This window comes from Lissotriton helveticus, chromosome 6 (assembly GCF_964261635.1).
Source record: "Lissotriton helveticus chromosome 6, aLisHel1.1, whole genome shotgun sequence".
NCBI lineage: Eukaryota > Metazoa > Chordata > Amphibia > Caudata > Salamandridae > Lissotriton > Lissotriton helveticus.
This window is the reverse complement of record NC_136067.1, coordinates 441150499-441168155: the sequence shown is the minus strand read 5'-3', so window position 1 is coordinate 441168155 and position 17657 is coordinate 441150499.

The following is a 17657-nucleotide window of genomic DNA, read 5'->3' as shown; positions in this document are numbered from 1 at the left end:
TTTTAAAGTTGTTCTTAAAGGAGGTGCGACTCCCTATAGAAAACAAAATTCCCCCCTTTGCCACTATTAGAGGATGTGAGGACCAAGGCAGGGGGAGGAAGTGGGGAGCTGGACGGGGGTCAGAGAGTGGGAGGTGCCTGACAGAGGAGGCTGGGCTTGCCCTGGGTAGTGTGCTGATAGAGCGTGCAGGGACCTACTAGCTCAATTTTACCATACTCACCTGGGCCCATATAACATTCACACTTTGAACTAGCAGTCCTGCCTAAATTAATTACTAATTAATCACCCTATCAGTACTTTGTGTCCTTTTAGGACTTAAACCTGTAAACCATGACTTACCAATCCTTGTCACCATGGATATAAGTCCTAGGGATCAAAAAGAGAGCTAGTTTAAATAGGCGCTATTTAAACACATTTACCTTTCCTGTAATAAACACAGACTCTGGGAAAAGTTTTCAAAAGATTTATCTTTGAAAGATTTTCTGAGTCAAATTAATAAAGCCACAATCTTGTGACTATGAATTTTACAAGCAAGAATATAATCAGTAGGACACAAATAGCACAAGGACATACCACATAGATTATATTTACCTAGAATGGTGTAATGACCAATCCTCGTCAAAGGCTGGGGCAAAAAGACCAGGGCCAGGCTCCCGACTAATCAGGTGCCCACGGGACAAGACAGATGTAGATCAGGACAGGTGACCTCCTCTAAGTGCAACACCAGCGTCACATCCCTCTCTCTAGGAAAGCCAATTAATACCCTGATTGGGTCATCGATTCTTCTGACAGAGTGTTCCGCCAACACCTCTGCTCTCGATCACCTATTGAGTACATTGGGTCAGTGACAGGTCAGCTATTCAGACAAGTCGGACAAATTCTCTATCTAAGCCATGTTCAAAGGCAATGTACCACCCCTAAATGTTGCAAATCTATGTGTTCCCCTTCAGTGATAGGTCAGAAAGAAGAGGCGAGGTCATCACACCATATTAAGATGAGATCATCTCAATTGACTGGTATTGATTAAGTCTCCACCCACAATTTGTTTTTCCCATGACTTTATTCTGCCCAACAATATTGGCCTACACATTATATACATTGTATTTATTTGAGTCTTCTTGCTTCCTCTTTAGAGGTCAGTAGAGCAGGTTCTCAGAAACATTGTGGGTAAGAATGGTGTTGGCACCCATTCAATGCCAATTCTTCAGCAATTTAGGAGTTTGAGTGCGCAAGCACAGCTACGTTCATGGAGAATGTGTCGGTATTCAGGCCAAAGTGCGAGCTAACAGCAAAGTCAAAGAGAAACATATTAGAAATACAAAAATAAATGAATGCACTGTATACCACTTATCTCTACTCTAACCCCAATACTTTATATTAACTTTTTCATTAACAGTAAGCAGAACTAACAAGCTTAGTACAAGCTGAGGCATAAGTGTTAGCAAGTGAGATTTAAAGCGGCTATTTCTGGCACTAGTGCGCAGAAGCAAGAAGTTCCCACCAAAAGCAGAAGTACGTCACACCACGTAGATGTGGCGGACGCATGCGCAGTAAAGTTCCTGCATTTTCGGCAGCCATTTTTAGACAATTGAGTTAATGTTAGTGAAAGCACATAGAAAAGCTTCCCCTAGATACTAGAAATGACATGAAATGCAAATATTAGTAAACAAAACATGTTGGTTAATATGTTATAGGTTATTTCGAGAGGGCTGAGTCCAAGCACGTTTCTGTATATGTGAAACCTTGCTCCATCAGTGCCTTATCAAGCAGGAGGGATGTGATTAGGTTTCGGGCACCCCTTCTAAGCCCCACCCACCCATCATTGTTTTTCAGTGCTTGCGACCAGGGCTCCTAAGGACAGTATGGTGACAGAGCCACTATATTTCCACAGCTGTTATGACATGAAATGCGACTCTCTGCAAAAAAGAAAATACCCGCCTTTTGCCGTTTTTAGAACTGCGTCAGGACCCAGGCAGGGGGAGGCGGATGGGGTTAGAGAGTGGGGGGTGCCTGTCAGTTGTGGCTGGGCCTGCCATGGGCAGTGCATGGCTTATCAAGCAGGAGGGACGTGATTCCAGCCGGGGAGAACAAAGTGCCCTCAGTCATAGGCAGGAGCCTGGGCACTTCTTGTCTGTGCTTTCTGGAGGAGTGCTACTCCCTCCTAACTTGCCCCAGAGAGCCCAAATAAAACCAATATCTTACCAAAAGAAGCCTAACTACTGTGGATATCGAAAAGTAAAAAAAGTAAAAAAAAAACACACACACAAAGGAGCAGGAGGCAAATTGTGGGGGCACTAACACAACTGTGGCATTAAGAGAAGGTGAGAGGGAGGAATGCTACAGTGAAATCTAAGCAGCTAAGGCACCAACGCTGAACAAAGGCAGACAGTAACAGAGCAGGAAACCAAGAACAAATAGCCCACCAAAGAACCTATAAAGAACCATAGAGTAATGAGACAATACTTAGTCCATGCTGCTGAAGAGAAAACGAGGGATAAAGAGGCAGCACTGACCACTAGCAAGAAAGTATTTTTAAAGGACAGTGAGAATAACACATCAAAAGCAGGGAGGGTGGCTTTAAGCTTACAAGAGAATTTACAACAGGTCTTGAATGATCGACCTAAAAACAGTGTTCTGCCAGGTTCTTACATCAGATGGTATGGAAGTCAAATTCTGGGTGCTTCTCGAACCTCTATCTAAGTTTCAGGGTTTGCTTCATGCTGTTAAAGATGGGGTAGCAGCCCCAATAATGATCCAACTGGGACCCACTGTCACCGCTGACCATGTGTTGCCACGAAAAGAGTGGGAACGAGGTAGTAGAGTCAGTCAAGAAAACAGTTTTTTCTCAGCAGACGGATGCACACAGTGTCTATTGTGAGAGTGCCTGTCAGTTGAGTCTGGGCCTGCCATGGGCAGTGCATGGCTCATCGAGCAGGAGGGACGTGATTCCAGCCTGGGAGAACAAAGTGCCATCAGTCATAGGCAGGAGCCTGGGCACTTCTTGGCTGTGCGCTCTGGAGAAGTGCTACTTCCTCCTAACTCACCCCAGAGAGCCCAAACCAAACCAATATCTTACCAAAAGAAGCCCAACTGCCGTGGACCTCGAAAAGTACAAAAAAGTTCAAAATACACACACACAAAGGAGTAGGAGGCAAATCGCGGGTGCACTAACACAACTATGGCATCAAGAGAAGGTGAGAGGGAGGAATGCTACAGTAAAATTTAAGCAGCTATGGCACCAAAGCTGAACATAGGCAGACAGTAACAGAGCAGGAAACCAAGAACAAACAGTCCACCAAAGAACATATAAAGAACCATAGTGTAATGAGACAGTACTTGGTCTATGCTGCTGAAGAGAAAAGGAGGGATAAAGAGGCAGCACTGACCACTAGCAAGAAAGTATTTTTAAAGGACAGTGAGAATAATAAATCAAAAGCAGGGGGGTGGCTTTAAGCTTGTAAGAGAATCTACAATTGGTCTTGAATTCTTGACATAAAAACAGTGTTCTGCCAGGTTCGTACATCAGATGGTATGGAAGCCAAATTCTGGGTGCTTCTCGAACCTATATCCAAGTTTCAGGGTTTGCTTCTTGCTGATGAAGAGGGGGATAGTGAAAAGAAGACAAGGAACTGGTATGTTGATAAGCTCTTCTTTATTTAATCAACCCAGTACATCGCTGTCTCGGCAGCAACTGCCGTCTTCACATCCAAACATTCCATAGGCGAATGCCCACAGATACCATGCGCGCAGGTTCCACGTGGTACACATCTTAACAGATAGCAGCCCCAGTCATCATCCAACTGGGACCCACTGTCACCGCTGACCATGTGTTGCCACGAAAAGAGTGGGAGCGAGGTAGTAAAGCCAGTCAAGAAAACAGTTTTTTCTCAGCAGACAGATGCGCACAGTGTCTATTGTGAGAGTGCCAGACTAATGTGTTCGGAGCCCAAATGGGATATAAATACATTTTGAAACTACCAGTCAGCTGTGTGTTAGCTGTGCTGGGCTCCCATGTTTGTAGATTAAATAAAAAACACTTACAAAACTCCAGATTGCTGTTGTAGTTTTGATAATGTGACTACGAAAGCAATAAACTGAATCCAAAGATATTAATTTCATCCGAATAATGTCGCCAACAACTGTACAGAACTGACATTTTAAGTGGAGAGGATGGGGATTTGTATTTGTTTTCACAATGCAAATCTCTCATTAACAGTAATACCCTGGGAAAAGTGCAGTGGGTGGTCAGCTGCAGACACAGCACAAGTGCACATAAGTGCCAGAAGATAATAAATGCCGATGCAAAGCCTTAAAAATGATGATGCAATGCCGATACGAAAAACATGCTGATTGGAAACAAAAAAAAGCACGCTGATACAAAACAAAAAAAAATGTTACACAAAACATGACGATATGAAAACCACACGAAAAATACAAGCAAAATGTATTTCTCTGAGGCACAGCGCCAGAACAGGAAAATTGTTGAAGAAATACAAATTCTGATGCAAGTAGTGGGAAAATGTGAAAACTTTAAAAATGCCAATCCAATCCCAATACAAAAAAACATGCTGATCTGAAACAAAAGAAAAATGCTAATGAAAAAGTACTGAACAAAAAAAGCACTCATAAGCCTGTAGCGGACAGACAGTAATAAAACAAAATTAATTATTACTTCCTCCATGCTCTAAAACACTTAAATGAAGTGATGACATATGTATGGCACCCATTTGCTAGCCAGCTATAATTACTGAAAATCAGGCCTGCAAATGGTAAGTGATGGTGGGGCTCTAAGCCCTTTACTGCATACAGTACCCCTCAAAGCAACAGTGCATGCCCGCTGTTTAGACGAGACCTAACAAGGAGGTAAATCTAAGTTCCAAATTATGTTCTGAAATGAACTACAGCGGAGACTGGAAAAACATAGCACGTGTATTTGTAAAGCGCACTTTCATCAAAGGGTATCTTGACACTGACTTACAGATGTTTATTGTTACTCAATAGTATTCGTTTTATTGACCTTAAAATGACGAAAGACTGAGTGCACCTGCTGGGATTTGTACCTATGACCATGAAAACGAGCACAGGACCCTACACTGGAGGTATAGTCCACTAAGCCACCAGACCCTGCATCAGAAGGGAAGCCATGGGAAGTATTCAGGGGTGTAGATAAGTGAAGCAAAGACTGTGTGCAGGCTACATGTAAACAAAATGATGAGGCTCCAAGCATGCTGGTAAAGGAACAGCACAGTAGGTTCATATGTGCTTGAGGCTGTTATATGGTTCCAGCAGGTTTGTTTTTATGTGGTCCCTCGTGTAAACCTTACCACTTAATCAGGAAATTTCATATTGTGGCAATTAGGTATGAGGAATTTGAGTCGAGTGAGAAAGAGATGTAAACGAACAAAGATGTACTCCAACAGGTTCTTTAGATGAAGGTTTTTTTTGAGTTGCACATGAAAATGAGGCTTGCACATTGTCATGACATGGACACAGTTTCTCACTCATGTACAGTCCACTGCAGTAAAGATTAAAACCACACAGACAGAAAATGCAATTTCTCACACTGTCATATAGGGATACCTAGGTTAATGGTAAGATGACTCAAGACTACTTTTCTCTAAGGACCTGTCTTTATAATTCTTAACTTGACCTTCCTATCTGGTATTTAACGTGTTATTTTGACTGTTCTTCATTGTTGACAATGTGTCTTTTCTTCTTCTTACAGGTGCTTCCTCCGGGGGGGCCCAGATTTCTCAGACAGAACATAGAGTGACAGGTAAGTATTTATCAGTTTTCTAGCTCTTTTAATGTTTTCCCTTTTTATTGTTTCTTCCTCAGTTCTTCTAGATGTCTCTTTTTCCTTATTTCACTTTTCCTTATCTGGTCTTTACATTTCTGTTAGAAATTAGGTTTCTCGTTGGCTAGGGTATGCACATAACCCAGGCAGAACCCCCCACTAGTCAGGGTAAGGGAGTTACACACACAAGATTACCCCTGCTCTCCCACACACACTAGTGACATACTAGGCACACCACAAAAAGAGACTCCACACAAAGTTATATAAAAATATCCTTTGCATTATACACCAACACATATAGACCACAATCCGATAAATTCATATTTGCTTTGTCAGTTATTTTGTAAATAAATGAGCCTTGTAATTTATGCAAACCTAATATGAAATATCAGTGCACTGAATTCAGTACACACGTTTTTGCAAATATATCACCATGTAATTTTATGAGCTTAGTCAATCATGTAAACATTACATATATGTGCACATAGATCAGTTTGTAAATATCTGGCTTTTCCTTGCTTGCCAACTTGATGTTGATGAACGCAAGTAAGGAAAAAACTCTGCGAGCTTTGCGTAATGCAGAAATCTCTGCAAACTCCGAGAGCGGAGCGGAGTTCACTGCTCAGACTTAATCACAGTAAGAACGGCCAAGGAAAAGTACCCCAACACACTTGTACAGGTTGGAGATGTGTGGTGCCGCTCCTGCACTGGTGCTAGGCATGTTCGCCTCGTGCGGCTGTTGTGGTAAGGGTGGGGCTCCTCCTGGCAGTCCCTAGCCATCAAGCATGCTACTCAGTTTCACTCTGGGGACACCTAGTGGTTGAGCTGGCTGGCTCGGCGGACGCTGATGACACTCTGTCATCGTTGGACTTTGGGGGAATTGATGGGCAATGCCGGGTACTCCGTTCGGACACGCCAGTTGCCCAGAAATGCTGTAGACACCCTTGCGCTGGGCTCACTGAGGAGCAGCCACGCTAGTACGTGCAGGTCTTTTCTGACCTCTGGCTCTGCACACCAAGGGGTGGAGGGCTCACCCCAGAATTCCAAAACAAGATTTGCGCTCACTTGAGGTTCAAGGAGTGCAATGCAGGATGCGCTTCCAGCCAGTTAACTGCACCTGGCAACTCTTCACATTGTCTGGGAGCCTTTCAGAGATAAGTCACAAGGAGGCTTTTTAGCAGGTCAGCCCCTTGTTACTTTTTAGCAACGTGAAGATACAGTGGGTACTTTGATGACCCTGAGTATGCCAGAGCAGGAGGCTAGCACACACAGGCCCTTGGAGAGTCCTTCACAAGGAGGATACCACCTGTGTAAAAAGAGTAAGTCCTTTTTCTTCACCACACACAGAAGCAGCAACTTCAGGCCAACCCACCCCTCACACAGAAAAGGTAGTGCTCCTCACACAGTCCTTCTGATCTTCTTATTGGCACTGTCCTGCTGTTCCTTGAAATAATCTAGAAACTTGGGGTTTTAGGTCCAGTACTTATACCCCATTTTTGTTGTTGTCCTCTTTGTGGCAAGGGTCTCTGAACCCAGTCCAAACCACTCCTGGCGTCCTTGGTCCAGCATGAATGCCAGAGGTGGAGACAGCATTGTGGAAAAGAAGACACAGCCTATTCAGGTGCAAGCAAACTCCGCCTACTACTCTAAATGCAGACCAGCTGTATTCAGCCTAGTGATGAGTCACCCATGCAAGGCAGGGCACACCTCAACCCCCTCAGTGACTGTCTAGAGTGAATGCACATACGCAGCTCCTGTCACTCCAAACCCACACAGCAAATACACAACAGGCAGAGGCACACTGGATGGTTAAATAAGAAAGTGCACACTTTCAAAAAGTGGCACCTTCAAACACAGGAGTTTAAAAACACTTTAATTAAAAGGTGCAAAATTAAATTCTGAGTTCATAGTTTCTAAACTCCATTTCTCTATCTTATCCCAATGGAAAGTTATACTTGTAAGACGGTGCAAAGTACCTCCCATGTTAGCTTATGGGACAGAGAGCATTTCAATAGTGAAAAATGATATACACAGGATTTCACAATCAGGACATGTCACACACACCAGTACATGTCCTACCTTTTACATACACTGCACCCTCCACATGGGAGTACCAGGGGCCTATGTGAGGGGTGCCTTACATGTAGGAAAATTGAAAGTTTAGTGCCTGGCAAGTGGGAGCGCTTGCTAGGCCGACATGACAGGCTAAAACTTCACGCAGACACTGCAGTGGCAAGTCTGAGAGACTTTTACAGGACTACTGATGTGAGTGGCACAACAAATATTGCAGTCCCACTAGTATTACTTGATTTACGGGCCCTGGGCACACACTGTGCACTCTACTAGGGACTTGGCAGTAAGCCAAATATGTCAATTGTAGATAAGTAATCCGATTCATAATTTATCCAGGGAGCACTTGCACTTTGGCACTCATCAGCAGAGTCAAAGTGTCCAAAGCATTTAAGCCTTTTTGAAAACAACAAGGGAACCCAAAGAAGTCAGCAAGGGACCTTGGGAGTCAATATTATTTAGGCAACAGTGGTCCCTTACAAATAATAATGCTTAATCAATAAATTGCTATATTTGAAAACGACATGCCCAGCCGGGCAGAGGTCTAGGTATTTACTTTTCAGTCAATGTAAAACATGAATAACGCACAATATACAAGACAGGGCACAAGCCTGTACCCAGTCAATCACACAAGAAATATCAGAACAGGGAACAGTTAAAGGGAACAAACAAAAGGGCTTAGGCAAGAGCTTAACCGTTCTGTAAACTTGTTAATCGCACAGTTTTGATTGTAAAACAGAACAATATTGACGCCTTCACACTTTTAAAGGACAAATAAATCATTCCACGTGTGTGAGGTGTTCATAGTTGTCGATGGCGTTTCGATCTGTTTAACAGATTCTACGGATCTCATCAGGACATTTAATGTATGCCTAATAGTACAGCAGCCTCATTTGCCTAATGGGAGGAAGGGAAGGAAAATACCAAGAGACATCTGTAAGGACAAATCAGAAAGGACGCATGTATACATAGCGTGAATTTTGTGGGCATGCACTCCGCGGGAGGGAGGTTCGAGTGCGACAGGCTGATATCAAGTACTGAACAAAAGATACCTAAAAACATGCAAGAAAATGAATTTGAGGTCGGTGCATGTGCATTACGTGAAAATTACATTCGGCGCAAGGTGTGAAATAATTACATTTGGCGCAAGTGCTGAGGCAGGTTAAAAGGGGAAAAAAAGGGGTGATTAAGCATTATTATTTGTAAAGGACCACTGTTGCCTTAATAACAAAGCATCTAAGCCAGCAAAAGTGAAATCCAGCACAGATAAAAAAAATAAAGGAAGCAGGAGCAAAAAGTCAGGGTTAACCATGCCAATGATTAAGCATGGGCGTAAAATCCGTTCCGCGAATCGCGCAAATTTGTCAAAAAATTCGCAATTTGCAAGCTTGTTTTTTTTTCAGACATCTTCCTCATAAAAAAATTGTCTGCTTCATTATCATCTAAACCCCCCCCCCCTAAAACTGTGATGTGGAAAAGTAGCATGATAATATTTCGCTGATTTTTTTGCTTGGTTGCGAGACTTTTTGTCCGCGAGCACGCAAAAACGGACGCGAACACGCAATTGCACAACGCGAGCATGCAAGTAGCCCATCTTTGACCGCATGGGTAACCTCGCGGTAGCCGTGCTGAAAAAATCCCGCGAACATGCAAAAAGCCCCGCGAACACGCAAAAAGCCCCGCAAACACGCAAAAGAAAAAAATTCGCAAATTCGCGGATTTCGCATACCGCGAATTCGCTTTCGCGCAAATTCGCATACCGCGAATTCGCAAATTTCGCCCATACTTACCAATGATGCCAGGTCTAACACGTGTCCCCTCCAGCTGAAAAGTGGGGAGCACTACCCACCCACCCAGACTACTCGAACCTCCTGAGGCGGTAGCCGGGAGCGCCACTTGATTTTTTTTAAAAACATTGTTATCACCTGTTTAAAACTTGCAATTTTAACTACTCACCACTTGCCTTGAATCCCCGCGCAGCCGACTTAACGCTGCCGCGGTGCGAACTCACGAAAATCTCCTCTTGACGCCATTTCGGCCAGCGCCGAGGCCACGCCCCTTTTTCAGAGGCCACGCCCCCCTCCACCGCACTTAAAAGGACGCTGATAACAAGCGCCTGCCCAGACTACTCGAACCTCCTGAGGCGGAAGCCGGGAGCGCCACTTAATTTTTTTTTTAAAACATTGTTATCACCTGTTTAAAACTTGCAATTTTAACTAGTCACCACTTGCCTTGAATCCCCGCACAGCCGACTTAACTCTGCCGCGGTGCGAACCCACGAAAATTTCCTCTTGACGCCATTCCGGCCAGGGCCGAGGCCACGCCCCTTTTTCAGAGGCCACGCCCCCGACGCCGCACTTAAAAGGACGCTGATAACAAGCGCCTGCCCAGACTACTCGAACCTCCTGAGGCGGAAGCCGAGAGCGCCACTTGATTTTTAAAAAAAAAACATTGTTATCACCTGTTTAAAACTTGCAATTTTAACTACTCACCACTTTCCTTGAATCCCCGCGCAGCCGACTTAACGCTGCCGCGGTGCGAACCCACGAAAATCTCCTCTTGACGCCATTCCGGCCAGCGCCGAGGCCACGCCCCTTTTTCAGAGGCCACCCCCCCCGCCGATGCCCTCCCCCCCATAAATCATGTGCCTCTTTCGGACGCGCAGCGGACGAGCGCAGCGGGCGCAACGATTGCGCGCCGAAGGCACGCCTAAGGCAATCCCGTCTGCGCCCATCCGCTACCGGCCGGGCCGAGGGCATCCCCACCATGCCCAAATGATACAATATTCCTTTGCGCAGCTATATAGGCTCCATGGCCCATGGCCTGTGGAGGACTCTGTGACCGAACACATCAACAAATTGGGACTGACTGCCTCGTGCCCCTCTCCTTCTTTCCCGCTCCTACCCTGCTCACCCCCTCCCCCTTTGGGTCCTTCTCCAGATCCCCCTGTTGCACCCGAGCCCACTACCCTCTCCATCTACTATCTCAATACTCGGTCAGCGGTTAAGCACTGCCACGAACTTTCGGTTCTTCTAGACCTGCACAAACCTGACCTTTTATTCCTCACAGAGACGTGGTTCTGTGACAGCTCCCTCCCCTCCCTGTTAGCCGCTGTTCCCGCCACTTATTATGCGTTACGCACCGACCGACCCTCCGGCAAATCGGGCGGTGGTGTAGCCTTAATCGCCCGCAAAGATTTTTCCTTTCAGCCTCTAACTTTCCCCTCCATTGGCTCATCAGACTTTTTAGTCGTCCGCTCTCTATCCCTTACAGTTCCTCTTACCTGCCTGCTCATGTATCGCCCCCCCCAACCCTCCCAAGCCTTCCTTGCCGGGTTCCAAGACCTTGTGGCTACCTTAGCGGTCAACAACTCCACCATTATGGTACTAGGCGATTTCAACTTTTGGCCCTCTGACCCTGCAGAATGCTCTACCTCCAAAGAATTTTCGGACACCCTTCGCTCTCTTAACTTCGACTCTCATGTACACTCCCCTACCCACATTAAGGGCCACATCCTCGACCAGATCTGGTCCCTCAATTGTCCTATAGTCTCTTTATCCACCTCCCCCTGTTCCTGGTCCGACCACTCCTTGATTTCTTTTTCCCTATTCCTCAGCCCAGCCACCAAGCCTTCTCTTCCCAAAAACACCTGGGCACGCTCTTGGAGCCGGGTGGATACGGCCTCTCTGTCCACTACACTCTCTTCCTCCAGCCCTGATCTACTCGGTTTGTCTATCTCAGCACAAGCCGACTCCATTAATTCCTGGCTTCTGTCAGGCTGCGACTCGGTCGCCCCTCATAGGCGAGTGTCCTCCAGACAAGCGAACAAAGCTAATCACTGGTTTAACGAGGAGCTGAAGGCCTCCAAACTTACACTCCGCCACGCCGAACGAGCTTGGAGGCGTCACTATTGCCCCAATCTTAAAGCAAAGTATATCAACCTCATGTCACAATACAAAAAAGCTATCCTGACAACTAAAACGGCCTACTTCTCCTCCAAAATCCTGGCTGCAGAGAACCAGCCCAAAGAAATCTTTTCTATTGTCCATAACCTCGCTTACTCCGACAGAACCACCCTTAAACCTCCCCCTTCACAGGCTCTTTGCGACTCCCTGAATATCTATTTATTGGACAAAATTTCAAAAATTAAAGCCAATATCCCCCCCCTCCCTTTCCCTCGATTCATTCCCCCTCCTGACTGAAGAGACTTTCCTCTCTCTTCTCCCCTTGGTCAAATCAGGGTCCCCTTTAGACCCTTGTCCTACTCATATCCTCAGGCACATCTACGAGACTTGTGTGCAACCCCCTCTTACCTTTCTCAACAGTTCTCTGTCTCAGGGCGTCATTACTCTATCCCTAAAGACAGCCACCATCGTTCCCATACTCAAAAAAACAGGCGCCGACCCCTCCGCTCCTGTCAACTATCGCCCCATTTCCCTTCTTCTCTTCTTAGGGAAAGTACTGGAGCGACATGTGACCAGAGCGCTCACCAACCACGTGGAAGAAAATGGAGTATTAGCCCCCCGTCAAGCAGGTTTTCGCCCCGCTCACTCCACAGAGTCTGTGGTGTTATCGGTCCTCGATAACCTTAGAGAAGGTATGGACACCAACCTTCCCCAGGCCTTGGTCCTCCTCGACCTCTCTGCCGCCTTTGACACGGTGGATCACTCCATATTACTCTCCCGTGTCAGGGCGGCCGGGGTCAGAGGTTCGGCCCTGGTCTGGCTGTCCTCCTTCCTCAGGGACCGTACCCAAGTGGTGCGCCTAGGCAACTTCTCGGCGGCCCCACGGAAGGTACAATGCGGGGTTCCTCAGGGCTCCTCCCTATCCCCACTTCTGTTCAATCTGTACATAGCCCCCCTCATCTTTGCTCTACAGCAACTGGAAGTCTCTGTATATAACTATGAAGATGACCTCCAGCTCATCTTCCCCCTGTCACAATCCCCTGACTCCATATCAAATTTCCAATCTACTATGATCTTCATCCGGGACTGGATGAACCACAACCACCTGAAATTAAACCCAGACAAAACCGAACTGGTTCTAACAGGTGGTTGCTCCAGTCCCTGGACCCCCCTTTTTTGGCCCCCCTCCCTAGGCCCCCCCCTCCCCCTCCTCTTCCGACAAAACACTTGGGAGCAAGCTTAATGATCAACTCACCCTGCACTCCCAGGTGAGCTCTGCTGTGTCCTCTTCTTTCCTTTCACTCCACACTATTCGTAAGGTCTCCCGCTTCTTTTCTTTCTCTGCCCTAAAACTTATTGTCCTAGCGAAGGTCATCTCCCGCTTAGACTACGGCAATGCTCTATACTGCGGCATGCCCTCATACAGCATACGGCGACTACAGCTGGTCCAGAACCAGGCCGCCCGCCTAGTCTACAATTTGGCCAAATCTCATCACGTCACCCCTCTCCTGAAGTCCCTGCACTGGCTCCCCATCCGGGAACGTTCCCAGTTTAAGATGGGTTGTATCATTTTTCAGGCTCAAGCCGGTTCCGCCCCTGCCTTTATTTCCTCGGAAATTATAGCCTATGCCCCCACTCGGGAGCTGCGTTCATCTTTCCAACATCTACTGACAGTTCCCCGCTTTAGGCGCAAAAAGTGGGGAGGCACGAAATTCTCCACACTCGCTCCTTCTTTCTGGAACTCTCTCCCGACTCACCTCAGATCCTCCACCCAATACTCTCACTTCCGGAAGGCGTTAAAAACCTTCCTCTTTATACAAGCTTTCCCACTATAATTACCCCCTTCTCCCCCCTGTCCCCCCCGACCTTCCGGTTCTCTGATGTTCAGTAAATCACAGCGCCATGAAACCGTTAGGTGTACGCGCGCTTTACAAATGATTTAAACTCCAACTCAAACTCAAACTCCTGGGTGTTCTCATCTCTAAGGTGAAATAATCTAGACAGACCTTCAGCATTGGTGTGTTCTGTACCGGGGCAATGTTCCACCATGAAGTCCATCCCCTGTGGGGAAATTGACCACCTCAACACTTCTGGGTTCACACCCCTCCTCTGTATCAACCATCTGAGGGGCCTGTGGTCAGTCTAAACCCGGAAGTGAGTCCCAAACAAGTAGGACATTAACTTCTTCAGTGTCCAGACCACAGCAAAGACCTCCTACTAATGAAAGCTGTATGTTGATCTAAGCCCTCATCACTCAGTTGTGAGAGAACTGCACACACACCATGCTCTGAAGCATCGGTCTGTGCAACAAATTCATAGGAGAAGTTGGGTGCCTTGAGAATGGGCTGTGTGTACATGGCATTATTCAGGGCGTCAAAAGTGGTCTTACAAGCATCAGTCCAGATCACTTTCCTTGGCTGCTTCCTGGAAGTCAGCTCAGTCAATGGGGCAACTATGGTGCCATACCACTTGGCAAACCTTGGGTAATTCCCAGGTGAGACATAGAAAGTCTCCCACCTCAGTCTGGGTCTAGGGGGTCCCAGTCACGGATGGTGTCAATCTTAGGCTGTGGGGGCCACTTCATAACTGGTGCCCTAAGTACAACACAGACCACTGCCCTATCTGGCACTTACTGGACTTGATAGTGAGGCCTGCCTTCTGCAGGGCCTTCAACACTTCACAGAGGTGATGCAAGTGGTCCTCCCAACTGGAGCTGAACACAGCAATGTCATCCAGGTAGACAGCGCTGAATTCCTCCAGCCCAGACAGTACCTTGTTGACCAATCTCTGGAGTGTGGCAGAGGCATTCTTCAACTCAAAGGCCATAACCCGGAAATGGTAGTGCCCCTCTGGTGTTGAAAACATGGACTTCTCCTTGGCCCCATCAGTTAAAGCAATCTGCATGTACCCAGACATCAAATCAAAGGTGCTGAGAAACTTAGCAGCTCCCAATCAATCAATAAGCTTATCAGCTCTGGGGATGCAATGTGCATGAGTCATGGTGATGGCATTGAGCCCACAGTAGTCCACACAGAACTGCAGTTCTGCCGTGGCACCGACTGCAGTAGTTTTTGGTATGAAGATCACTGGGCTAGCCCGGGGCTGCTGGAGGGCTCTATCACCCCCAACATCAGCATTGTGGAATCTTTTTCCTTGATGCTTGCCTTGACACTGTCAGTTAGCCTGTAAATGTTGTGTTTCACACGGAGGCTGTCCCCAGTGTCTATGACATGGACACACCAATGGGTGGTGCCTGGGGTTAGAGAGAACAGGGAGGTGAACTGTCCCAGCACCTGGCAACAGTTCCTCTGCTGCTCTAGCTTCAGGGTGGGGGAGAGTTTCACACCATCCATTGACCCATTTTTCTCTTTGGTGGACAAGAGGTCAGGAAGAGGCTCACTCTCCTCTTCCATTCCATCATCTGTTGCCAAGAGCATGGTTATTTCAGACCTCTCAAAGTGAGGCTTGATGCAGTTGACGTGCAGGACCCTAAAAGGGTTCCTTGGAGACTGTAAATTCTCCAGTTAGGGGTCACCACTTTTGTGCTCCACCACCTCAAATGGCCCAGTACACTTGTCCTAGAGCACACAAGGCTCCACTGGTGCCATCACCCACACTTTCTGGCCAGGTTGAAACTCTACCAGAGTGGCATTCTGGTCACACAATTGTTTTATCTCTGACTGGATGGCTTCTAGGTTCTCTTGGGCAAGCTTCCTGAAGCATGCTATCTGGTTTCTGAAGGCCAGCATGTAGCTAAATACATCTTGGGGAGGTTTCCTAGGAGCTTTTCCCCAGGTTTCCTTTTTCCAGACTGAGAGGTCCTCTTACAGGATGTCAATACAGTAATTCAAAGGGACTGAACCCCAAGGCTTTCTGAGGTACCTCCCTGTTAGTAAACAGAAGGCATTGCAAGAGGACATCCAGCTTTTGCCTCATGGGTTCTCCTAAACCCGTGATCATGCCTTTGAGGGTTCGGTAGAATCTCTTAACCAACCCGTTTCCTTGGTAAGGAGTGGTGAATTTGTGAGTTATACCACATTCCTTCCATAGGGACGTCATATACCTATATATGAAGTTGGTAACCTGGTCAGACTCCACCTGTCTGGGCAACCCATGTGGGAAAAGATACAATCAATGTATGGCCCACCAAGGGGGGCTGTGAGTGTCCTGAGAGGGATAGCCTCCACGTACTAGGTGGCATGTCCTACTAAGAGCAGGATGTACCTGCTGCCTAAGTCTGTCTTATGATCCAGGGGCACCACAATATCAATCCCTACTCACTCAAATGGGTTGCTCACCACAGGGAAAGACTGGAGGGGAGCCTTAGCTTTCCTCCCATTCTTACTACTTGCCTGGCAAGTCCTGCCAAAGGCACATCATGAACCGGACCCAGTAGGAAGGCTCTATTGCACTGGGGTACCACCAGCACAAGGCATCACTTTCAATGTATTACTAGTAAATACATATATTGATTGTTGAAACTGCTATAGTAAGACCATCTGAAGTAAACATGTGAAGGACCCTAAACAAATGCTGGAAAACAATTCCCCAACCTTCCCTTTGCTTAGTTAGACGTTTTGAGTGTGTTGCTAATGTATATTGCATTTGTATTGCGTTGTTTTGTCAGTGTCTATATTCTTTGCTTTGGTACACCGCAGCCACAGAGGGTTAGGATTGCAGACTGATATGATTGATCAAGTCTTCCAAAAGTTCATCAGAGATTCCTATTAGTAGCTGATGTAATACAAATAGTCACTTTATATGACTGCTTCTTCCACACATCAATAGTTGCTTCAAACCCTGATGTAGGTGGTTTCAGGAAAACCCAACATGTTTATTGTGTATTACTTACTGCTGCAAATAGTAGGACTTTAGAAACTTGTAGAAAGTCTAACTCAACCGGCCCTACATCTTGGATCTTGGCATCAGGTTTATGTATCAACTCCTTGACCCCCATCAGTCAGGTTTCAGATCAGGCCACAGTACTGAAACAGTACTAACCCACATTGTAGATGACGCCCTGAGATCCCTTTACCAAAATGTCCCTTGTCTCCTCATCCTTCTGGACCTGTCCTCAACCTTTGATACCATCAAACATGAGGACCTGATTGATCTTCTTCAAAATAGGATGAGTCTCTCGGGCCCGGTCCTTAATTGGTTCGCCTCCTTCCTGCATAACCATACACAAAGGACCAAAATCAACCAGTCCCTGGCTTCTAGTACCCTGTCATGATAGGAGTACCTCAAGGATCCGCTCTCTCAGCCAGTCTCTTCAACTTTTTATGGAACAACTTTCCGTCATTCTGAACCTTGCTAATATTCAGTACCACATGTATGCGGATGACACATAATTGTACTTGAAGATCTCCTCTCAAGAAGACATAAAAATGCTAAATGCTGAACTTGCACAAACCCAACAATGGTTAGCTCAGAACCATCTGCTGTTGAATACTATCAAAACAGAATTCCTTTTGATTCCTTTCCCAATCACTCGGCTCCTACCTTGGATTGGCTTAAACAATTCACTGCTCTGAACTGCACCTCTCATGTCGTAGACTCTGCCAAATCTCTTGGCATCACCTTGGATAAACACTTAAACATGCAAGCGCACATCAGTGCAGCTAATAGGGGAGCCAACTTTCAACGTAATACCCTTAAGAAAATCAACAGTTTCCTCCCTCCCAGAAGACATTAAGCCGTCAGTTCAATCCTTGGTTATCTCTAGGTTGGAATACGGTCTGGTGACCCTTGCTGGACTTCTCAAAGCTAGTTTGGCCCTACTCAAGCTACCCTGAACGCTTCGGCTAGACTCATCACTGGATGCAGAAAGCATGACCATATCTCCCAGGACCTTAGGCAACTAAACTGGCTATCGATTGAAGCCA